General features: G+C 44.2%; 1 protein-coding gene across 6 annotated transcripts in view; it reads left to right on the forward strand.

The window, feature by feature from the left end:
* Window positions 1-7822, forward strand: part of Tulp4 (TUB like protein 4) — a 150458-nt gene that overhangs the window by 54467 nt on the left and 88169 nt on the right. The window lies entirely within an intron of this gene.

The raw sequence follows: 7822 nt of genomic DNA on the forward strand, positions 1-7822 counted from the left end.
TTATAGCATTGTGTGACATCTGTTGTTTAAGACATCTAGCGTTCACCCACCCTTCATGCCAGTCCCACTCTCTAGCTGGGGTTCCTGCTGAGAGTCCAGTCCACTGTGAGACAGCTGGTGATGTCCTAGGCTGAGGTGCTCTGTGATCCTGGCATTTCCACTGGACTTAAGAGAACTTGAAGTTTGGAGTAGTTGTCATCTGTATTCTAGTACCAGGAGCCAGAAAAGACGAAGCCAACAGAGATTTTTTGAGCAGGGAGATAAATGATGTCTGGTGACCCTGGTTGGACCTGGCTGAAGCCATAGCTCATGTTCATCCTGCTCCTGGCCTCAGCTGTACGGGCTAAATTCACTTTTGTCTTCAGTTTTCCACTGTACGTCAGAAGTACAACTCCCAGTTGTAGATAATGCCCTTGAAATTTTAGAATTATTAGCTGGCAAAATGACATGTGATCTGTGCAGCACACAGTATGGTACCTAAAAAGCACTGGCGGGTAATACATTCTAATGTAGAGTTGAGGCTGGATGGAGTATAGCAAGGTGTTTAGTTCCTTAGCTGGCACAGGCATACTCACTGTGCAAAACCGTGTGCTTCCAAATAAAAATCCACATGCCTTATAACTGGCAATAACTACTTAGATTAAGTACCAGAACAGAGGCCTGTTGAGAGCATTCTTCTGGGAGTAGATTTGAATCTCTTGTTTTCTAAGTTTTAAGAGACATAATTCCACCTTAAGCTGTGTATGGTGGCACATGCCTGTCACTCTAAGACTTGGTAGTCTGAGGCAAGAGAATTGTGAGGTCAAGGCCAACCTGGGCTACATAGTGGGACCTGATCTCAAAAAATATTAACAAACAAATTCATTCTGCTGTTTTTAAGACAAAGGAAATTATTGGATAATATAGGGAAGTACAGGAACAACAAAAACCCCAACAATAGCAGAACAGGTAAGAACTGGGAGGTTCTCAGAAGACCCATTGTGATGCATACTGATTTGACTTCCTTCAGGTCCTCTGAAGCAGAAAGGTCAGAACAACAACAGCAGCAGTGCTGTAGAGATAGGAACATTTGAAACTTGGAAAGCTGTGAGCATTAGGACCTATTGAACTATAGGACCTATTGAGTTACAGACAGCAAAACTGTCTTGTTGATGTTCTGATCTCTGGACACATAGTGCAGTGTGGCACACATCTCAAAGATTAGGTTTAATCAATATCAGTTTCGATGTTAAGAGTTTGAGTCGTATGAAGTAATTGGAAAATCCTGGAGTGCTTCAAGAATAGTAGAGAACTGGCTAGAGAGATGGCTCAGCTGCTCAGAGCACAGGCTGCTTTTCCAGAAGACCTGGGTTTGATTCCCAGTACCACATGGTGGCTCACAATTGTGTAACACTGGTCCCAGGGGATCCAGTGCTCTCTTCTGATCTACATGAGTTCAAGGCATACTGTGCACAGTCATACAAAACACTCATGCACGTGAGAATGCATAAAAGTATACAAAGAATAGTAAAGAACTACTGTCCTTAATAAAAATGCAGCTCTGCAGTGACAAACTCCATACAGTCTAAACTTGAAACTAAAAAATATTTCCAGTGCATGTGGAGGAGCTCATGGTCCCATCTGGAATAAGCTTGTCTTTTTTATGTTCTAAAATATTGTCTTCTTATTTGTGTCATCAACAAGTAGACTTGGGAATACTTGTTTTTATTTTTGTTGCTTGGTTACTTTCATGTTATAAAAAGGCATACATTGTAGTGCTTAGAAAAAATTGAGTCTAAGTATAAAGATGAGGAAATCAGGCTGATACTTAGATTTTTTTTTTGCAGTGATAATGGGAATTATTGATAGCATTTTCTGTTGATAATGTGATCAACTTGACCCTGTTTAGTTAGAAAGAACTTGAAAGTAGATAATGTGTAAGCAGATAGTAGCAGAACTGTAAATAAATGTTAAGTCAAAGTTCTTCCGTGTGACTGAAAGCTGGGTCTAGTAACTAATAGAGGAATTACAGCACCAGCATGTGTTTATACCTCTGTACTCTACTGTGTGTAGGTGATAGATGTGCAGTGTGCCTTAGAGGAACCATTAAGTAAGAAACCAAGGAGACTCCAAGTAAAGCCACAGAATTGGCACACATGGCCCTTCAATTGAGTGGACTTGGTCATCCCAGGTAGCTCTGCACATGGATCGATCAGGCTTGTAAAATGATGATGTTCAGTTACATTTAATGGCTGTGGAGTGCCTCTCTACGTGAACCTTTTGTCTAAGGATACTAATGTTTTCAGAGAGAGGGCACTTGACTAAACAGGCAGTGGAAAACCTGAGTGTCTTCTAGCCTTGACTCCTTGAGGAATTGTCTTTTCAATTATACAGACTTCGCCTAAGGACTTACCATGATACTCATCTCCAAGCTACTGTAAAATGTGTTTTTAGAATTTGCTGTTGATACAGTCAACAGATGTTTTATCAAGCCCCTTGTAAGTTGTAGCAGTTGGAAACATGATTTAGTTCTCCATCCTCCTCTCCTCTCATCCCTTCTGTCATTTTTTTTAAAAATTAGATTTAGTTTCTTGGAGACAAAGATTTCATCTTTGGAGCCTGATTGATTCCATAGAGACAGGAAACATTGGCAGACCTTGCTGGGCTTGCAGCGTGTGCACTTGTCTCAGGACAAGCTGAAAACACTGTTTTCTTTCGTTTGGAGAGACGCTTATTTCACTCTGAGAGTAGAGGCAGAGCTCCAGGTTGGCATAACCCATTATTTAGGACCTTGGATTGCACAAACTTGCTTTAATGGGGCCGTGAAGATTCTATTAATAACAGCAGGACAGGCCTGCCTAGTTACAGTGCTGTTGAGAAGTATATGGCGATACTTTCGAGGAGTGAACTACAAGTGTCATGGATTACAAATGATGGTGGTCTCGGGTTATTTATGCTGCCTTTCCAAGAATAGAAGCCACAGGGGAGAGTTACAACATGTAAAGAAGATGCTTCCTTCATTGTCCCTTAGGATCAGTTCTCCATTTGATACTCCATCCTGAGAGTCTGCCACTTGAGAGAAGAAAGCTGCCGTGCTGGGTCGTGACTCAGGCAGCATAGTTGATCACTTTGATTACGATGTGATTTCACAAACTCACTGTTTACTTTTTAATTCCTTAAAGGTTAAAGTTGCTTATAGAAGCATTTCTGCTTTTCCATTGGTAGTAATAACAGGAAATATAGGGGACAGCATGCTGTACCAGCTGGTGTTAGATAAGTACTCTTGGTTTCAGCCTTTCAACTGTGAATTGATTCATAAGTGGTTCTGTCTAGTACTCATATTTTTGTTTTAAAACAGGTATGAAAATGTAATTTTTCTCAAATTATCTTATTAAAGACTTTTTTTTTGATGTGTTTCATAATTTCAGGGTGTTTTTTTCTTCACAATGGTGGCCTGCTATATTTACATAAGCTAAGTGTTAAACAATTCAGGTTCTTGGCTATAAGTTAAGCAATTTAATGGGGCTTTACAATTTTCATTTCCTACTTTTCTCCTTTTCTTTGACAGAGTCTCCCTGTGTTACCCAGGCTAGCCTTGAACTTTTGGTTTCTAGTAACTGAAATTATGGATGTGAGCCACTGTACATATCTTTAAACTAATATATAAATGTGGGAATGTGGTGAGATCTCTGTGGGCTCACACTAAAGAAGCTAAAATGATGGGACAAGACAGATGTAACAATAACATCTAGAAGGACAAAATAAAGGAGATTGTGGCTTGATAGAAATAAGGGGGCTGGAGTATCCTGATGTTTTGCTAGCTCTAGGTAGAGTTCTTGTAAAAGCAATAAGGAATGGTAGAGGTAAGAAGCAACATGGAGCTGGGCTTTAATCCCAGCACTCGGGAGGCAGAGGCAGGCGGATCTCTGAGTTCAAGGCCAGCCTGGTCTGTAGAGTGAGTTCCAGGACAGCCAGGGCTACACAGAGAAACTCTGCTTCAAAAACAAACAAAACAACAGCAAAAGAAACATCATGGAGTTTCAGGAAGGTGAGAATTGCAGCCGGGTGCCAGTGGCTAACCCTGGTTGTCTTCATGTGCCTTCCGGTGCCTCGTCCCTCCAGCCTGACTCCACTGCTACTTCAGTTATCTGTTGTTGTATGGCACACTACCACAGAACATGCTGGTGGGAAATGGCAGAAAGCTCTGCTCAGTCAGCATCTCAGGAGGAGACTCCTGGGCAGGTCTAGGTGGGTTCCAGGAGTTAGAATGGTTGGGTGGTGATGGGGTCATCTTGAAAGCTCTTCACCCTTGTGTTTGATGTCCAAGCTTAATTACGCCCTCTTCAGGCCTCTGTGCCTCTCCATGTGTGGTCTAATTCCATAGTCTCAGCATAGCTAGACTCTGCACCTGACACCAAGAGAAAGATAAATAGAAGCGGAAGTGTGCGTGTGTGCGTGCATGCATATGTGTAGGCTAGAGGACAGGGTGTATCTTTCTGTATGTAGTCCTTCCTCTTTCGCTCTCTATTTTTTCTATAACCCATAAAGTTATTTATTACTATATGATGTGTCTGATGTGTGTGTATCTGTATATGCATACCTGGATCATGAAACACATTTAGTCAGAGGATAACTTTCTCCTACTATAGGTTCTGAGGATCAAACTCAGGTCATTATATTTGAGAAGTGCTTTTGCCCACTGAGCCATCTTGCTGGCCTTTAATATTTTTATCTTAAATTTTTTTTTAGAATTTCATATGTGTAAGTGTTTTGCCTGCATGAATGTATGTACATATGTATGTATGTGTACCATGTGTGCACCTACTGCCCATGGAGGCTAGAAAAGGGTGTCAGATACCCTGGAATTGGAGTTAGAGGCAGTTATGAGCCACCATGTGGGTGCTAGAAACTGAACCTAGGTCCTCTGTAAGAGAACAGCAACTGTTCTTAACTGCTGAACCATCTCTCTAGCTCCAGAATATCCTACTCTTTACAAGAATCCCACTTTCTTTTTTGAGACAGGATCTCTCACTGAATCTGGGACTCAGCAGTTTGGTAACTGATCACTAAAACCCTGGGATCTGCCTGTCTCCACCTCCCTGGCACTGAGGTTACAGTTGCATGCTTATACAGTAGACACTTGACCAGCTGAGCAACCTCCCCGCCCCGAGGCAGAAATCCCAGTTTTGTTCATCTAGCCTGGAAGCCTGCAGCATCACCTCGAGGCCACTGTTGTTCCAAAGCTCACTTAGATTTAGGAGTTCGCTGTGCTGGGGCCGCAAACACACAAAACTGGAAGAGCTGTCTGCTCTTCTTCCCAGACACCAGTGAGGCACAAAGAAACCTTGACCATGAGTCCCGTGTTGATAGCTCTTTTGTGAGACAGGAACAGGCAGGGCAAGCTTACACTTTTGGACGTGTCTGTTGTGCCAATAGCTATGACAAGGGGGTGCTTTTGACAGCCACGGACAAGTGCTTACCTCTGGACTTTTAGTTTGTGTGAAAGTAAGCGACTTGTATGAGGTGCTGTTACTCGGGTTCTACTGTTTGGGTCAAGAATGCCTTTTTGTTCATAAAATATATGATATTGTGTGATAGATTAGGTGAAATAAGTTTTTTATTGTAAAGTCAATAAGTTGGTTTTTTTTTTTTTAAAGATAACAATTCTTTATTGATTCTTTGGGAATTTCACCCCAATCCCACTCACCCCCCAGTCCCTCTATATCTGCCCCTCACCCTGCAGCATTCCTCTTCAAAATAACTCTCCCCTAAATTAATTAAAAACAAAAAATACGCTGGCTCCTCTGTGTTTCCCGCCTCTCCAGTACCTCTTTGTCCCAGTGTCATTGGAATCTGCTGTGTGTCACAAGGTATACCCTTTCGTTCAGTTGGCCTCACACACTTTGTGTATCTCAATGTCCTGAGTTATGGAGACCATGCAGCCATGGTTCCCCAGGACCAGGTCTTCTATGCACTCCAGCATGTGGAGGAACTAGACAGGGTAGATGTTAGGGTGCACCAACCCAAGCCCAGGATGTGGGCCTGGATGGTAGCTAAGCTGGTCAGTCCAGGACTCTGGGACTGTCCCCTCAGGCGAGTGGTGGAGCTGTCTCTCCTGTGCCCAGGCCATAGGTGCCAGTTCTCCCATGCCTGTGGTGAGGGGTGTGGCCATCTCTTCTATGAGGAGCAGGGCCAGCTCTCTTGCTGCAGTGTCCAGCTAGGGGCAGGGCCAGCTTTCCCAGAGCCAGTGAAGGGTGGAACCAGCTCAACACAGCCCTTGGATTTCAATACACATGATTCCTATGGCCTCCCGTGGCAACATGGGCCATGGACATCAATAGAGACTCCAGCTGCAGCAGGACCATGGACCCAGAAGTGGCCCTTGACAGCAGCTCAGGCCAAGATGTCACCATGGCCCTGGCAGTAGCATGACCCTGGACACCAACATGTCCTCAGGTTGGGTGACCAGACCCCAGGCATCTGCACAGCCCTCAGTGATAACAGGAGCCATGGACATCAGCTCAGACCCTGGCTGCTGTAAGGGCCATGGACAGCAGCCTGGACCCAGGTGACAGCACAGGCCACTCAGACTACCATGACCCTGGTGGCAGCATGGCTCTTGGACACTGTCTTAGTTAGGGTTTCTGTTGCTGCGAAAAGATACCATGACCGAGGCAACTCTTACAAAGGGGGTGGCTTACAGTTTCAGAGATCTAGTCCGTTATCTTCATGGTACAATATGGTGGTGTGCAGGCAGACATGGTGCTGGGGCTGAGAGTCCTTACATCTCGACTCACAGGCAACAGGAAGTAGTCTATTTAACTGGGCATGCCTTGAGCATATGTGAGCCCTCAAAGCCTGCCTTCATAGTGACACACTTCCTCCAACAAGGCCACACATACTCCAGCAGAGCTACTCCCTTTGGAGACCATTTTCCTTCAAATACCACAGGCACCAACATGGACTCAAGTGGCTGACCAGACCCTGGGCATCTGCACAGCCTTGAGTAGTTCCTGAAGCCATGGACATCAACACAGACCCTTGCTGCTGTAGGGTCATGGGTAAAGTCAGTATGTTTTTATTTACAGGATTTCACATGTGATTCCTTTGCTGTTCATTGAAGTTCAGAATTTCTCAAGAGAGCTTGAGTGAGTGATCCGGGCATAGTGTCACACACCTTTAATCCCAGCACTTGGGAGGCAGAGGCAGGCGGATCTTGTGAATTTGGGGCCAGCCTGGTCTACAGGGTGAGTTTCGGAACAGCCAGGACTGTTACACAGAGAAACTGTCTTGAAAAACAAAACCAACAACCACCCAAACCCAACCCTTCCTCAGAGGACCAGTGCGTACTCCAGCTGTGCCGTCAGCCTTGCTGTAGTTCTTTTGTCTCTGACAACTTCCAAGTTCGCCATCTGTAGAAGCATTTCTATTTTAGGGGAAATAATGAAGCTAACCCACATTAGCTTTCTTAAGTTTCAAGTATTCTAAAAGCCAGTGCTTGGACTATTAAGCGTTGTAAAGTTTGGGCTTAAAATTGCTCATTTCTGTGTTTATGTGGCGGCACGTGCCTGTAACCACAGCATTGGGAGAGTAAGGCAAGACTGTTAGTTCATGGCCAAGTGCACTACAAAGCAAGATTTTGTGTTCACACGTGTAAGCCTGGTGGCCTGGATGGCTCAGTGGGTTAAGGTGCTTACTTCCAGGTCTGGTGGCCTGCATTTAATCATGAGGTCTTACATGGTATAAGAAAAGGGCTGTCCTCTGACCTCCACATAAACACTAGGACAAAGACGCTGAGACATATTCTCACTATATATTTCAGGCTGATCTTGGGATCATGGTC

Source organism: Peromyscus maniculatus, chromosome 16 (assembly GCF_049852395.1).
Source record: "Peromyscus maniculatus bairdii isolate BWxNUB_F1_BW_parent chromosome 16, HU_Pman_BW_mat_3.1, whole genome shotgun sequence".
In the NCBI taxonomy this organism is placed as follows: Eukaryota; Metazoa; Chordata; class Mammalia; order Rodentia; family Cricetidae; genus Peromyscus; species Peromyscus maniculatus.